Genomic DNA, 16182 nt, shown 5'->3' with positions numbered 1-16182 from the left:
AAAAATTCATGGAAACAAATGAAAATGAAAACACAACTGTTCCAAAATCTGTGGGACACAGCAAAGGTGGTGCTGAGAGGAAAGTATATAGCAATACAAGCCTTTTGAAAGGTCTCAAGTACACAACCTAACCCTCCACCTAAAGGAGCTGGAGAAAGAACAACAAAGAAAGCCTAAACCCAGAAGGGGAAGAGAAATAATTAAGACCAGAGCAGAAATCAATGAAATAGAGACCAAAAGAACAATAGAACAAATCAATGAAACTAGGAGCTGGTTCTTTGAAAGAATTAATAAGATTTATAAACCCCTGGCCAGACTTATCAAAAAGAAAAGAGAAAGGATGCAGATTAATAAAATCATGAATGAAAGAAGAGAGATCACAACCAACACCAAAGAAATACAAACCATTATAAGAACATATGAGCAACTATACACCAGAAAATTTGACAATCTGAAAGAAATGGATGCATTCCTAGAGATGTATAAACCACTAGAACTGAACCAGAAGGAAATAGAAAAACCTGAACAGACCCAAAACCAGTAAGGAGATTGAAGCAGTCATCAAAATTTCCCAAAAAACAAGAGCCCAGGGCCAGATGGCTTCCCAGGGGAATTCTACAAAATATTTAAAGAAAAATTACTATCTATTCTCCTGAAACTGTTTCAAAAAAATAGAAATGGAAGGAAAGCTTCCAAACTCATTTTATGAGGCCAGTATTATCTTGACCCTAAAACCAGACAAAGACTCCAACAAAAAGGAGAATTATAGACCAATATCCCTGATGAACATGGATGCAAAATTCTCACCAACATACTAGCCAATAGGATCCAACAGTACATTAAAAGGATTATTCACCACGACCAAGTAGGATATATTCCAGGGCTGCAAGTTTGGATTAGCATCTGCAAGTCAATCAATGTAATACAATACATTAATAAAAGAAAGAAAAAGAACCATATGATACTCTCAATAGATGCTGAAAAAGCATTTGACAAAGTACAGCATCCCTTCCTGATCAAAACTCTTCAAAGTATAGGGATAGAGGGCACATACTTCAATATTATCAAAGCCATCTATGAAAAACCCACAGCGAATATCATTGCCAATGGGGGAAAACTGAGAGCTTTTCCCTTAAGGTCAGGAACATGGCAGGGCTGTCCACTATCACCACTGCTATTCAACATAGTACTAGAAGTCTTAGCCTCAGCAATCAGACAACAAAAAGAAATTAAAGGCATCTGAATCTGCAAAGAAGTCAAACTCTCACTCTTTGCAGATGATATAATACATTATATGGAAAACCCAAAAGACTCCACTCAAAAACTGCTAGAACTCATACAGGAATTCGGTAATGCGTCAGCATTAAATCCATGCACAGAAATCAGTTGCATTTCTATACACCAACAGCACAGAAGAAAGAGAAATTAAGGAGTCAATCCCATTTACAATTGCACCCAAAACCATAAGATACCAAGGAACAAACCTAACCAAAGAGGCAAAGAATCTGTACTCAGAAAACTATAAAGTACTCATGAAAGAAATTGAGGAAGACACAAAGAAATGGAAAAATGTTCCATGCTCATGGATTGGAAGAACAAATATTGTGAAAATGTCTATGCTTCCTAGAGCAATCTACACATTTAATGCAATCCCTATCAAAATACCATCAACTTTTTTTCAAAGAAAGGGAACAAATAATCCTAAAATTTATATGGAACCAGAAAAGACCTCGAATAGCCAGAGGAATGTTGAAAAAGAAAGTCAGAGTTGGTGCCTTCACAATTCCAGACTTCAAGCTCTATTACAAAGCTGTCATCATCAAGACAGTATGGTACTGGCACAAAAACAGACACATAGATCAATGCAACAGAATAGAGAGCCCAGAAATAGACCCTCAACTCTATGGTCAACTAATCTTCAACATGGCAGGAAAGAATGTCCAATGGAAAAAAAAGGCAGTTTCTTTAACAAATGGTGTTGGGAAAATTGGAGAGCCACATGCAGAAGAATGAAACTGAACCATTTCCTTACACCACACACAAAAGTAGACTCAAAATGGATGACAGACCTCAATGTGAGACAGGAATCCATCGAAATCCTTGAGGAGAACACAGGCAGCAATCTCTTCGACCTCAGCCACTTCTTCCTAGAAACATTGCCAAAGAAAAGGGAAGCAAGGGCAAAAATGAACTATTGGGACTTCATCAAGATCAAAAGCTTTTGCAAAGCAAAGGAACTAGTCAACAAAACCAAAAGACAACCGACAGAATGGGAGAAGATATTTGCAAATGACATATCAAATAACGGGCTAGTATCCAAAAACTGTAAAGAACTCAAACTTGACACCCAAAGAACAAATAATCCAATCAAGAAATGGGCAGAGGACATGAACAGACATTTCTGTAAAGAGACATCCAGATGGCCAACAGACATATGAAAAAGTGCTCCAGCGCTCAGCATCAGGGAAATACAAATCACAACCACAATGAGATACCACCTCACACCAGTCAGAATGGCTAAAATTAACAAGTCAGGAAATGACAGATGTTGGCGAGGATGTGGAGAAAGGGGAACTCTCCTACACTGTTGATGGGAATGCAAGTTGGTGCAGACACTCTGGAAAACAGTATGGAGGTTCCTCAAAAAAATATTTTCTATTCCTGAAAATAGAGCTACCCTATGACCCAGCAATCGCACTACTGGGTATTTACCCTAAAGATACAAATGCAGTGATCCAAAGGGGCACGTGTACCTAAATGTTTATAGCAGCAATGTCCACAATAGCCAAACTATGGAAAGAGCCTAGATGTCCATGAACAAATGAATGGATAAAGAAGAGGTGGTATATATATACAATGGAATACTATGTAGCCTTCAAAAAATGAAATCTTGCCATTTGCAATGGTGTGTGGGTGGAACCAGAGGGTATGATGTTACCTGAAATAAGTTAATCAAAGAAAGACAATTCTCATTTGATCCCACTGATATGAGCAATTTGAGAAACAAGACAGAGGATCATAGGGGAAGGGAGGGAAAAATGAAACAAGATGAAACCAGAGAGGGAGACAAACTGAAAGAGACTCTTAATCTCAGGAAACAAACTGAGGGTTGCTGGAGTGGGGGGCCTGGGAAGGGTATGTGCTATGGTGAGTGCTGTGAATTGTGTGACTGATGAATCATAGACCTGTACCCCTGAAACAAATAATACATTATATGTTAATTTAGAACTTCCCTATGACTCTGCAATTGCACTCCTGGGTATTTACCCCAAAGATACAGATGTTGTGAAAAGAAGGGCCATCTGTACCCCAATGTTTATAGCAGCAATGGCCACGGTCGCCAAACTATGGAAAGAACCAAGATGCTCTTCAATGGACGAATGGATAAGGAAGATGTGGTCCATATACACTATGGAGTATTATGCCTCCATCAGAAAGGATGAATACCCAACTTTTGTAGCAACATGGACGGGACTGGAAGAGATTATGCTGAGTAAAATAAGTCAAGCAGAGAGAGTCAATTATTATATGGTTTCACTTATTTGTGGAGCATAACAAATATCATGGAGGACAAGGGTGTTAGAGAAGAGAAGGGAGTTGGGGTAAATTGGAAGGGGAGGTGAATCATGAGAGACTATGGACTCTGAAAAACAATCTGAGGGGTTTGAATTGGCGGGGCGGTGGGAGGTTGAGGTACCAGGTGGTGGGTATTATAGAGGGAACGGATTGCATGGAGCAGTGGGTGTGGTGAAAAAATAATGAACACTGTTTTTTCTGAAAATAAATAAATTAATTCAAAAATTTAAAAAAAATCAACAGATAATGAGAACTAAATTAATTGAGGTTTTACTAAGTTCTAGGCTTAGAGCTGAGTGTTTAAAATGCATCATTTCATTTAATTTGCTTTACAGCAAATTATATATTATATAATATATAATGGATAAAGAAGAGGTGGTATATATATACAATGGAATACTATGTAGCCTTCAAAAATGAAATCTTTTATATATATATATATATATATATATATATATATATATATAATAATATTATATCCCCCTTTCAGGCGAAGAGCCTGGAGCCCTGTGATCTTAGTTATTTGTCCCAGCACACGTAGTATGGGGCAGATCTGGGACTCTAACCCAAGTTGGTTTGGTCCTGGAGTCCATGCCTATACTCCCAAGGATCTATATGAATACTGTCTGAGGGCATCTGTCCTCAGTTCCTTAGATGACTAACAGAGTGAATGGCTGTGTCTTCTAGGTGAGTCTTCATAGTTTCACATAAGGATGTAGATTCACTTTTGTCTTGAAAGTCCAGCAGCACATAACTTTACCATGTTGCAAAGGATGCACTAATAAAGTGGCAGGTGGGGGACCTGGGTGACTCAGTGAGTTAAGCAACTGACTTTTGATTTTAGCTAAGGTTGTGATCTCAGGGTTGTAGGATGGAGCCCCATGTCAAGCTCTGTGCTCAGCGCAGAGTCTAGTTGTCCCTCTCCCTCCTCCCCTTTACACATAAATAAATAAATAAATAAATAAATAAATAAATAAATAAGGCATGTGAATGGCTTAGTCAGCTAAGCATCTGCCTTCACCTCAGGTCATGATCCCAGGGTCCTGGCCCTGGGATCAAGCCCCATGTCATGCCCTCTGCAATGTGGGGAGTCTGTCTATCCTTCCTCTGCTCCTCCTTCCATTTGTGCTCTCTTGCTCTCTCTCTCTCAAATAAATAAAATCTTTTAAAAAAATAAATAAATTCTTTAAGAAAAAATAAAGTGACAAGGAAAACTGTTTACTCATAAAGATTGTGAAACAACAGAGAGAGAGAGAGACAAAGACACAATAAAGATGGTAAAGAGAGGAGAAAAATCAATGAATCTAGAAAGTAAAAATTTGACATGAAAGATATGATAAAGGGAGATAAGGGATATGAGATAAGTTTGGGGATAAGTGAGAAGAGAAATTAATTTTATAATATTCATTTTTTTTCTCCTTTAGAGGAACTTTTTCTTCCTCCTGATAAGTAGTGGCACTTACTAATCTCATGACTATAGCTTTGGCCTTGGTCTGGACCTAGACTCAGAATTGGACTCTGGCCTGTTCTATAGCCTAGAAAATGAACTGGTCCATGGAGGAGCACATGGCTTTGGACACAGAGTGGGTCATATATTGAGCCACAGTGAATCATGGCAGGAGTCATGGACACAGAGGAGGCCATTACAACAGCCATGAAATGGATCACAGAGGAGGACACTAAGGAAGCTATGAAGTGGGCCACAGAAGAAGACCCCAGGAAGCCACAGCAGGACAAGGTGGTTATGGCCACAGGCTGGATAATATTATGGAAAAACTATTATCCAGTCTATTATAGTCATAGACTATGTCATAGTCATTGTCATAGACTATATTCATAGACTATGACTATAATAGATTGGATAATATTTTGGAAAATATTATGGAAAAAGAAAGCATGGGAGGGCATCATGGAGGAGAAGAAAAGAATAATCATGGAATGATTAAAATGAAGTATGGGGGAACCTGGCTAGCTCAGTTGATAGAGTCTATGACTTTTGATTTCAAGGTTGTGAATTCAAGCCCCATGTTGTGCACAGCCTTATTTAAAAAAAAAAAAAATTAAAAGGAGTATAAAAAGGTTCTCGAGGAGTGAGTTTAAAGATCAAGAAAAGGACCAGTAAAAAGATCTCAGAGACCTTGATCAACTTTGGGAAAAATCAAGCAGAGACTGGGTTTGGAGGAGATGCACAGCTTTTCCAGGCTTGGAGATGATTTCAAGTAAAAGCTTTCTTGAGTTCTACCTGAGTCTCAGACTCTATTGTAGGGAGTCATAGTGATAATCCTTAGGACATTTTCTCTCCCTTCTCCCACCATCCAAGTCATGGTCGCTGTTTCTCATCCCTGTTTCCTCAGGGTGCTATAAATGCTACCACACATCTCTAAGGAACAAAAGCATGCAATAAATATATTATCAAGACCACAGGCTTACTTGTTTTTCTATGTGTTCCTTTGGTTTTCATGAAGTTGTTTTCTCTTTTAATGCTTATGTCCCAGGTACTGTCCCAGAAGACTTTAAATACATCATCATTTAATTCTTAAAAAGTTCTTTGAGGTAGGTAAAGATATTTAAATAAGACACAAAAAAACACTAACTATAAAGAAAAGTTTGATGAGGGGCGCCTGGGTGGCTCAGTGGGTTAAAGCCTCTGCCTTCGGCTCAGGTCATGATCCCAGGGTCATGGGATCGAGCCCCGCATCGGGCTCTCTGCTCAGCGGGGAGCCTGCTTCCTCATCTCTCTCTGCCTGCTTCTCTGCCTACTTGTGATCTCTGTCTGTCAAATAAATAAATAAAATCTTTAAAAAAAAAAAAAAAAAAAAAAAAAAAAAAAAAGAAAAAGTTTGATGATTTGTATTTCACTGAAGTCCAGTATTAGAATGTATCTGTGAGAGAATGAAAAGGAAAACCAAAGACGGGATCAGATACTGTACTACTTACTTCTGACAGAAGACTCATCCAGAGTATAAAAAACACTACAAATCAATAAGAAAAAAACAAAGCAATTAAAAATGGGCAGAAGATTAGATAAATATTTAGTAAAAGAGTATATCAAAATGCTTAGTGAACATTTGGACAGGTGTTCGATATTATTTTTTTTATCAGAGAAACATTAAAACCACAGTGAGATACCACCAAAGATACACCAAACGACTTGAATTTAAATAACTGCAGTCAAATGCTCTGCCACTGAGCTATACCCCTGAATTTAAATAACTGATAATACTGAGTATTAGCAAATATGTTGAACAACTGGATTCTTAAATATTGTTAGTGGGAGTATACATTGATACAATTATTTTGAGAAAATGGCAACACTAAAATTAAATACAAGTGTATCCTATGACCCAAAACTCCTAATCCTCAGTAAATATATCCAAAAGAAACGAATGCCTTTGTCCACCAAAAGACATGTCTCATAGCAGCTTTACTTAAAATAGTGCTGAGCTGGCAATTATTCAAAGTCTATTAACATTAATATAGGTAAATACATTATGAGATGTTTATACAATGAATGCTATTTAATAGTGGAAAAAGAATGAACTACTAAATTATGCAATTGCATATGAACCCCATTACATAATATTGAACAAAAGATGAAAACAGAAGAGAACATACTACGTCATTCCATTCACATGCAGTTCAAAAAACAGGTCCAGGAGAAGGCATAATGAACCTTGTGGGGGGGAGGATATGATAATGTCCTGTATTTTGTCTGAATGGTGATTACATGAGTGTATACATATATAAAATTTCATTAAAATGTGCACATAAGATTTGTGCACTTTATATAGTGTGTGTAAGTTCCACCTCAACTTAAAAAAGGAAAAAGTATCCTCTGAAAACTTTTTCTGGCAGTATTATGATTTCCTTGTTCAGAAGATATGGCTGGGGAAACGCAGTGAATAAATAAGGTATTCTGTAAACCCAGTGACAGTGGTGGTGTTGGAAGCTTTGTCTGTAGGGTGGCAAATACCTATTTCAATGAGGACAAATCACTACTTCCTTCAGGCTGGAAGAGGTTCAGTGCAATCAACCAACCTGACACCAAGTTCCTCTGGAGAATGAAGCCATATAGTAGGATTAACACTGATCCCTGCTAACTGAAATAAGCTAGACACAGAAAGACAGATACTGTATTTGTCTGTATTATCTAAGTTACATGTGGAATCCAAAAAGTCAAACTCATAGAACCAGAGAATAGAATGGTGGCTACCCTGGGCTGAGGACTGGGAGAAATGAGGTGATTGGAATCACAGGATATAAAGTTTCATTTATAAGATGAATATGGTTTGAGGAGCTAATGTATAGTGTGGTGACTATATGGGTGATAATACTATATTGTATACCTGAAAGTTTCAAAGAGAGCAGAATGGAGGCATTCTCTCCTATACACACAAAAGATAATTGAACGAGTAAGAATAGTCGATGGGAGTGCATGTGTGTGTAAATAAAATCACCTTTTTTTTTGGTATGATCCCAGGGCACTTGTGCATGCCAAGCCCTATCAGCTCCCAGAACTAAGTGGTTCCTTGGATAGCAGATATAACACTTAGGGTGCTAGATGCATAGACAAACTCCTTCCAGGGAGAAGCTGGAGACTTGGTTTTACCATTGGAGCGAACCAGGAAGGAGGTGGCATAGGGACATTGTTCTTTCAGACTCCTTGGAAGATACCAATCAACACTAAAATGCAGGCTAATTAAGAGCTGGACCCTGAGGCAGCATCTGGGAGAGTACACAAACATCTCCCAGGAAAAAACTGGCAGAGGAATATTTTTGCCTACTTCCTCTGTGCTGACCCCAGTGGGGATAGCCACAAGGGATTCTCTGGTGCCCTTTTAGCAACTGCTTCTTGGATACAGTCCTGTGGGACTTGTGAATGCCAAGCCTTATTGACTGTCAGAGCTGGATCATTGGGGGAACAGTCCTCTGGGTGACAGCTGTAAATTTGGGGTGGCAAGAAGCTGGTGAAGTGGTTTTATTGTTGGCACAAGCAGGAGGGAGAAGACTGCAGGAAGTGCCCACTGGCTCTTCCCAGTCAGCATCTACATGTGAGCTAATTAGAAGCCAGATTCCCAAGAAGCAGCTGTTCAAGTATGCAATCAAACCTGGTCCAGGGAAAATGGAGATGAGCATTTTTGCTTGCTCTCTCTGCATTGAACCTAGGGGGATATTGGAGGGAAGCGCTTGCTTCTCTGTTTGTTATAGGCACTCATGAATGCAAGACCCCACTGTCTCAGAGAACTAGGTAATTGGAAGCCCATCCCTGCAATGGCAGCCTTAAAAGCTGAGGTGCTGGATATATTGTCCAAAGTCTTCATTCTGCAGAGACTAGCTGGGAATTCAGGGTTCCCTCTGATTGTAAGATGCTATGCTAGGTGTGGGGTTTTATGGTGAGAATATGTCTCAGTCTTTCTTACCCATTTTGATGTGGTACTTTCTTAGTCGTCCAATGTATAGGAATTGCTCAACTAGTTTCTGGATACCTCTCACAGTAAATTATTCCATGTACATTAGTACATCTATAAGAGGACAAAAAGTCAAAAGCCTCCCATATTGTCATCTTGGTGATGTCACTCGGGAATAAAATAATCATCAAGCGTATATCTTTCTCCCCACATCTCTTCCCCATCATAACTCTTAATGCCTAGGAATGGGGTTCCAAAGTCAGGTAATATCAATTACAGCAAACAATGTTACATATTTTTCTTTACGTGCAGATTGCACCATGAAAATTTTTACTATTTTGATATATGTAGGGCTTGGACCATGAGTTGGGACTTTTCCTCCCTGCTCAAAAGCTTCCACCAGAAGTGTGGCTGGGGAGACCAGTAGTAACCCTTAGCGACAGGGAGTGAAAACTTCACTCAGTGGTGGTGTGTTGGTAAATGTTTAACAACCAACTCTTCATGGGGAAAAGCCCTAATATATGTAACATTTTCTGAGTCCCTGCATGACCCATTTCAAGCTACCAACAAGATGTCAATGAACAGGGATTTGTGAAGTGAGGCAGAGTAGCAAACCAATATATACCAATAGATAGTAAACAAATTCTAAAGTGGTAAGTTTTCGTTTTAATTTACTTTTACCTTATTTTTAATTTATTTAAACTGTAAGCTTATTTAATTTAATTTTTAGGGTAGTTTCAGGATCACAGCAAAATTGAGCAGAAAGTACAGAGTTCCCATATGCCCCCTCCCTCCAACACAAACTTCCTAGAACTTAATTTTTAACAATGCCTGTATTTAACAACATATATATATATGTATATATATATATATATATATCAGCTATATATAGCAATCAGCTCATGAAATATAGCCATGTGTATGTGTGTGTATACACACACACACACACACACACACACTGAGCCACCCAGGCGCCACCCCCCCTTTTTAAAGATTTTATAGAAACCTAATTTCTTACTGAGACCCTATACATCTGATCTTTAACTGTCCCCTCTCCCATTTATGTTTTGGAGCCCAGGAATTCTCCCAGGTAATATTTCAAGATAAAGTGTTCTTTTCTGTCTTCTGGGTCCTTTGACCTCCTGATATCAGGTAGCTGAATTACTGGTTTATCATAAAGAACAACATATAGCCCACAGAAATTCTAAGGGAAATGGAGTCCCCTGCATTAGGTAGCATGTCCCCAAATTCTTATTTCTTTTCTAGAGGCAATGATGATTATATTTTTTGCCATTTCTATGAAATTCATTGCAGAGTCCACTCCTCAGACCACAATGTTGATGCCACCTTTCTCTTAAAGCAAAACCATTTTCATCTCTCCCAGCCATGGGCCTGATCAGGGGGCTGGGACTGAATCTCATTTCCCTGGGCATCCTGGATTAAATAAGCTGATGGATGCATGCTTTGTAATGAACCAGAAGAACATAGTTTTAATTCATCCTCAAGTCCAAAGGTTGTACTGATTATTAAGGTTAGGCAGCATTTGTGGAGCATCCAAAGGCAATGCAAGTGATAATATTTCCCCCACAAATGGTGCCTAATTTCAAATTGTTAACCTTAATAATCCCTGAAGATGCCCACTGACAGGGTGACCTAAATGCAATTAGTCCAAGAGAGAAATAAGTTAGCCTCCTTTTGAGCCCAGCTGATGGGTTTAGCTGACTCCCATCCCTCTTGGAATTCAAAGATTTTTAAGTCTTAATCATTATAGACTACTTTAGCTCACATATAACCTCTTTATCTTTATTGTCAAATGAAATTTTAAAAAGAAAGGTGGGGGAAATTTTGAAGAAAATGTCTAGGTTGAATGAAGATGAGGATTTTAGATGTCCCCCAACCCCGCCACCGATCTTGCACTGCTCCTGGCCTCCCTAACTGGAGTCTCTTCCTCCTCCCACAGGGCCCTGAGACTGACTCCAACACTTCCTTTCCCTCTCACATTCCACTGTTAGAATAGGAGCTAGCCATCAGGGAGATGCAAATCAAAACCACATTGAGATACCACCTTACACCAGTTAGAATGGCCAAAATTAACAACACAGTAAACAATGTATATTGGAGAGGATGTGGAGAAAGGGGAACCCTCTTACACTGTTGGTGGGAATGCAAGTTGGTGCAGCCACTTTGGAAAACAGTGTGGAGATTCCTTAAGAAATTAAAAATAGGGTGCCTGGGTGGCTCAGTTGTTTAATCTTCTGCCTTTGGCTCAGGTCATGATCCTAGAATCCCAGGTTCGAGTCCCACATCGGGCTCCCTGGTCCGCAGGGAGTCTGCTTCTCCTACTGACCTCTCTCCTCTCATGCTCTCTCTCTCAAATAAATAAATAAAATATTTTTAAAACTCTGAAAAAAAGAAAAGAAATTAAAAATAGAGCTTCCCCATGACCCTGCAATTGCACTCCTGGGTATTTACCCCAAAGATACAGATGTCGTGAAAAGAAGGGCCATCTGTACCCCAATGTTTATAGCAGCAATGGCCACTGTCGCCAAACTGTGGAAAGAACCAAGATGCCCTTCAACGGACGAATGGATAAGGAAAATGTGGTCCATATACACTATGGAGTATTATGCCTCCATCAGAAAGGACAAATACCCAAGTTTTGTATAAACATGGACGGGACTGGAAGAGATTATGCTGAGTGAAATAAGTCAAGCAGAAAGAGTCAATTATCATATGGTTTCACTTATTTGTGGAGCATAAGTAATAACATGGAGGATATGGGGAGATGGAGAGGAGAAGGGAGTTGGGGAAAATTGGAGGGGGAGATGAACCATGAGACACTGTGGACTCTGAAAAACAATCTGAGGTTTTGGAGGAGGGGCGGGTGGGAAGTTGGGTGAGCCTGATGGTGGATATTAAGGAGGGCACATATTGCATGGAGCACTGGGTGTGGTGCATAAACAATGAATTCTGGAATGCTGAAAAGAAATTTTAATAAATAAATAAGCAAAAGATAAATGTTATGCCCGAATAATGGGTCCGTGATTAAAGGAGCGAGACTGATACAAAGCGAAGGTCAAGCAAAGCTTTATTTTGTGCCAAGCATCAAGAATCAGACCCACCGTCAAACAGACTGGTTGGGGCTGCCTCTTACAGAGAGGACGACCCCTCCCTGCTTTCCAGACTAACTTTTATAGAGCAAAGGCCATGTGATTGGGCCTGGCCACACACAGGTGGCTAATTGAATTACAATTCACCCCAGAGTAGCCATAGAAACTAACCGGTCACCTTGGTAGCTAGGAGAGAGTATGCACCCCCACTGATGGGATGTCTCCATCTGGACTGACCCACCATTGTATTTGAGCTTTGTTTTTTACCTGAGGCTGGTTCCCGGGATTTGTTTTAAGTCCCCTGGGGGAAGGGGAGCAGGGACTGTTTAAGGGTTAAACAATGAAGTTATTGTTTAACCTCAAAGGAAACCTCTGACTAAAATATAAAAATATAAAATAGGTCCTTACAGTAAAAACATCACAAAGTAATAAAGATAAATAAAACTTAAAAAAAAAAAAAGAAAAAAAAAGAATAGGAGCTACCACTGAAATGCAAACTACCACTTCTGCCCAAGGCAGAGTCACTACTGGGACGTACAGAACTACCTCTGTCTTGGTTACCACCAACCATAGTACAAAGTCTATTATTTCTGTTTCAGAGAAAATCAACACTGGAAGAGAAACGACCTTGACTGACCTAGATGCCACTGCCACTGAAGCAGGCATTAGCACTTCTGTGCAAGGTAAAGCACTACTGGGACAGATACATCTACTCTTGTCTCGGGTACTGCTATTGATGAAGTTCTAGAACCTAGGTGAGGTTTGGTGGGCTGAGGTCCGGAGCCGATGACCAAGAAAGAATTCTTGAGACATCTTTGGTGCAAAATGGTGGTTTATTAAAGCACGGGGACAGGGCCCGTGGGCAGGCAGAGATGCGGCCGCCCCGGGTTGTGAGGGGTGGTTGGTTATATACGCAGGAGGAGGTTTGGTGGGCTGAGGTCCGGAGCCGATGACCAAGAAAGAATTCTTGAGACATCTTTGGTGCAAAATGGTGGTTTATTAAAGCACGGGGACAGGGCCCGTGGGCAGGCAGAGATGCGGCCGCCCCGGGTTGTGAGGGGTGGTTGGTTATATACGCAGGAGTTGGGTAGGTGAGGACAAAGGGTTATTGGGGCAAAGAATACTATCAGGATATTGAAGGCTTAGTTACTATTAAGTAAAGACAATTGAGAGTCTCCTGGTGGAATGTTACATTCCTGCCATCAAACATCCTTGTTAATGAGATTTAGGTTTAGAAGAAATTTAACTTTATTTGCTTTTCCTTCTACCTCCGCCTCCTTCCGTTTTTATGGAGGGGAGGATGACATTAGGCTTGAGAAACTGAGTTCTGTGTCTTTGGAATTTGGGCTATTGATAAGGTAACTTCTTTGTTTGTAAATCTCAAGGATATTTGCAAACCAGGGGAGACTCCTGTCTTGTAGGATTGTGATCTTAGCAAGTTAACTATTTATCATTTTATGGCAGTCAGGGGTGCCTAAGGAATGCTACACCTATGGAGGGGAGCGGATGAAGGGGGGGGGTGCAAGGCGCCAGCTTTTGCTTTGTCCTCAGCCAGCCTCCTGCTCCCTCATCACTATCACTAGAGTAAGGCACCACCTCCTCCTTCCAAGCATCACCCACTAAGGAAATAGGCACAACCTCTGAAGGAGCAGGAGGCTGGCTGAGGACAAAGCAAAAGCTGGCGCCTTGCACCCCCCCCTTCACCCGCTCCCCTCCATATGCACCCCTGACTGCCATAAAATGATAAATAGTTAACTTGCAGAGATCACAGTCCTGCAAGGTAGGAGTCTCCCTTGGTTTGCAAATGTCCTTGAGATTTACAACAGAGAAGTTACCTTATCAATAGCCCTAATGTCACCCTCCCCTCCATGAAAAACGGAAGGAGGTGTGAAAGACCCGCGGATCCCCTTACCCAAGAATCCAACACTGCCACTGGATGCAAACAGCAAGAGGTTTATTGTCACGCAGGTACCGGCGGGTGGTCGGCAGCTCCAGCTAACCGAGCACCCCAACCGGAGTGAAGCAGGGTCTTTTATAGGAAAGTACAAACAAGTTTTGGGTGGGGTGCAAGGGATTGGTGGACAGTTTGAACTTTTGAAAAAGGCATACTTGGAGTTTGCGGGTTGGCTCCAGGGACCCCGCGCGCGCGAAGAGAGCGGCGGGGAGGGGGAGACAAAAAGGGGAAATTAGACCTTACTACTCAGCAGAAAGACATCCTGTCTACGTGACTATGTGGCCCCCTGCCTACATGACCATGCCCCTGCTATTAGGAGAGGGTGTCTTGCTCAAACAGGAGTCAAGTGTCATGCCCTAAAAGCCAAGCAGTTACAGAAAGGCAAAAGAGCAGTTACATTGAATTCAACCCTGGGGGAAGGGAGGAGTGTCATCATGGCGTCTCTATTATTTCTATAAGCCACGCGGCTAGAGAAAGGTAAGAGAGCGATTCACACAATTAATAACCTAACCTAATTTCATACCTAATAGCCAGCGGTTTACAGAAAAGCAAACAAGCAGTTAGTTATCCTATCTATCTACTAGGGGAGGGGTTTGTCTAGGAGAGGGGTCTTTCATTCCCCCCTTTTTTCTTTATCATGGATAGAATCTTATATCCATTCGTCTTGTTCCTGCTCTAGGCTTGTCCGGGACTCTGACCGTTTTGAAAGTTGATATTGTTGTGTCAGTACCATGGTCTGAACTATGGAGAAGCGGTCTTTTTAGTGAATTGGACAAGCTTGTTTATGATGCAGGGGCCAAATAACAGAGTCAGTGATAAGATGATAAGGGGCCCCATTAGGGTGGATATTAAGGTTGTAAACCAAGGGGAACGGGTGAACCAGTTTTCAAACCAGCCCTGCTGGGATTCAAAATCTTTTTTTCTCTGGGCTAATCTTTCTCTTAGCTTGTCCATTGTTTCTCTGACCACCCCGGTATGGGTCGGCATAGAAACAGCATTCTTCTTTTAAGGCTGCACATAATCCTCCTTCTTTCAAAAATAGAAGGTCTAGTCCTCTCCTGTTCTGTAGTACAACCTCCGATAAGGAAGTCAAGGATTTTTCCAAAGCTGTGATTGATTTTTCTATGGCTTCTAAATCATCATTCATAGCAACCTGTAGCTGCATGAGTCGATTACCTTGAATTAAGGCGGAAGTCCCTGTTCCAATGCCTGTTGCTATTCCCCCGATGCCCAATAGCAAGGCTATAGTCATGGATATAGGCTCCCTCCGGTATCGAAACATTTGCCCCTGCTCAAAGAAGTCAAGGACAAAACCCGAACTGTGGTACGTTACCCTGGGCCAGAGTTGAACTAATATGCAATAATCTGTGATGATATTTAAGGTTTGGGCAGCAATACAAGGGGTCAAGCCGGAGCTACAAGCCCAATATGTCCCATTGGGAGCTGCCAAATAATAGCTACCGGGGTGGATCTTTGAAATGGTGGTGTTACATAGCGCCTGATGTGAGCTGGGTACGGGGCCTATGCATAGTCCCTGACCAGATACTTCAGGAAGGGTGAGTCTATGCCCCTGTGAATTGCAGGCCCTTGGGGGACTTGTGTGGTTGGTATAGTTAGCGTTAATGGCTATCCCTTCATAGTAGGGGGGGTTTGAAACCAAACAGAGCCAACAATCTTCTGTAAAATCAGGGTTAGAATAATTGAGGGTCGTATAGACTCCTTGGATTAAATTATAGAGTCGGTCCCCCGTTCCGACTGATAGGGCCTCTGATTCAGGGGACGTCTGTACAGAGCTTTGGCTGGCCGAAGGCTTTGGGGGGCTAACTGTGAGAGGGCGTCTGGTAGGCTGGTGGGGTCTGGCAGGCACGGGGGGTTTAGAGTCTGGTAAAACTAAATTAGGTCCTACGGGGCGTATCTGGGGGTCTTCTATTTTTAATTTTATTTTAAAAACAACGCCTCTATCCTTACCAGATAGAACCCAGCGTAGACCCCAGGTACGTCCAGAGGTCCAATCTAAAAATCGTCTTCCTGAGGGGGTAAATGTTATGTTTAAAGGGAGTGATAGTCCTGCACTCATTGGTCCCCCAGTGTCACTACTGGGGCATATAGAGGCAAAGGCTGTATTAGATTTGCC

The sequence above is a fragment of the Mustela putorius genome, unplaced genomic scaffold (assembly GCF_011764305.1).
Source record: "Mustela putorius furo isolate JIRA1106 unplaced genomic scaffold, ASM1176430v1.1 tig00003856_pilon_pilon_pilon, whole genome shotgun sequence".
Taxonomy (NCBI): Eukaryota; Metazoa; Chordata; class Mammalia; order Carnivora; family Mustelidae; genus Mustela; species Mustela putorius.
This window is presented reverse-complemented; position numbering follows the sequence as displayed.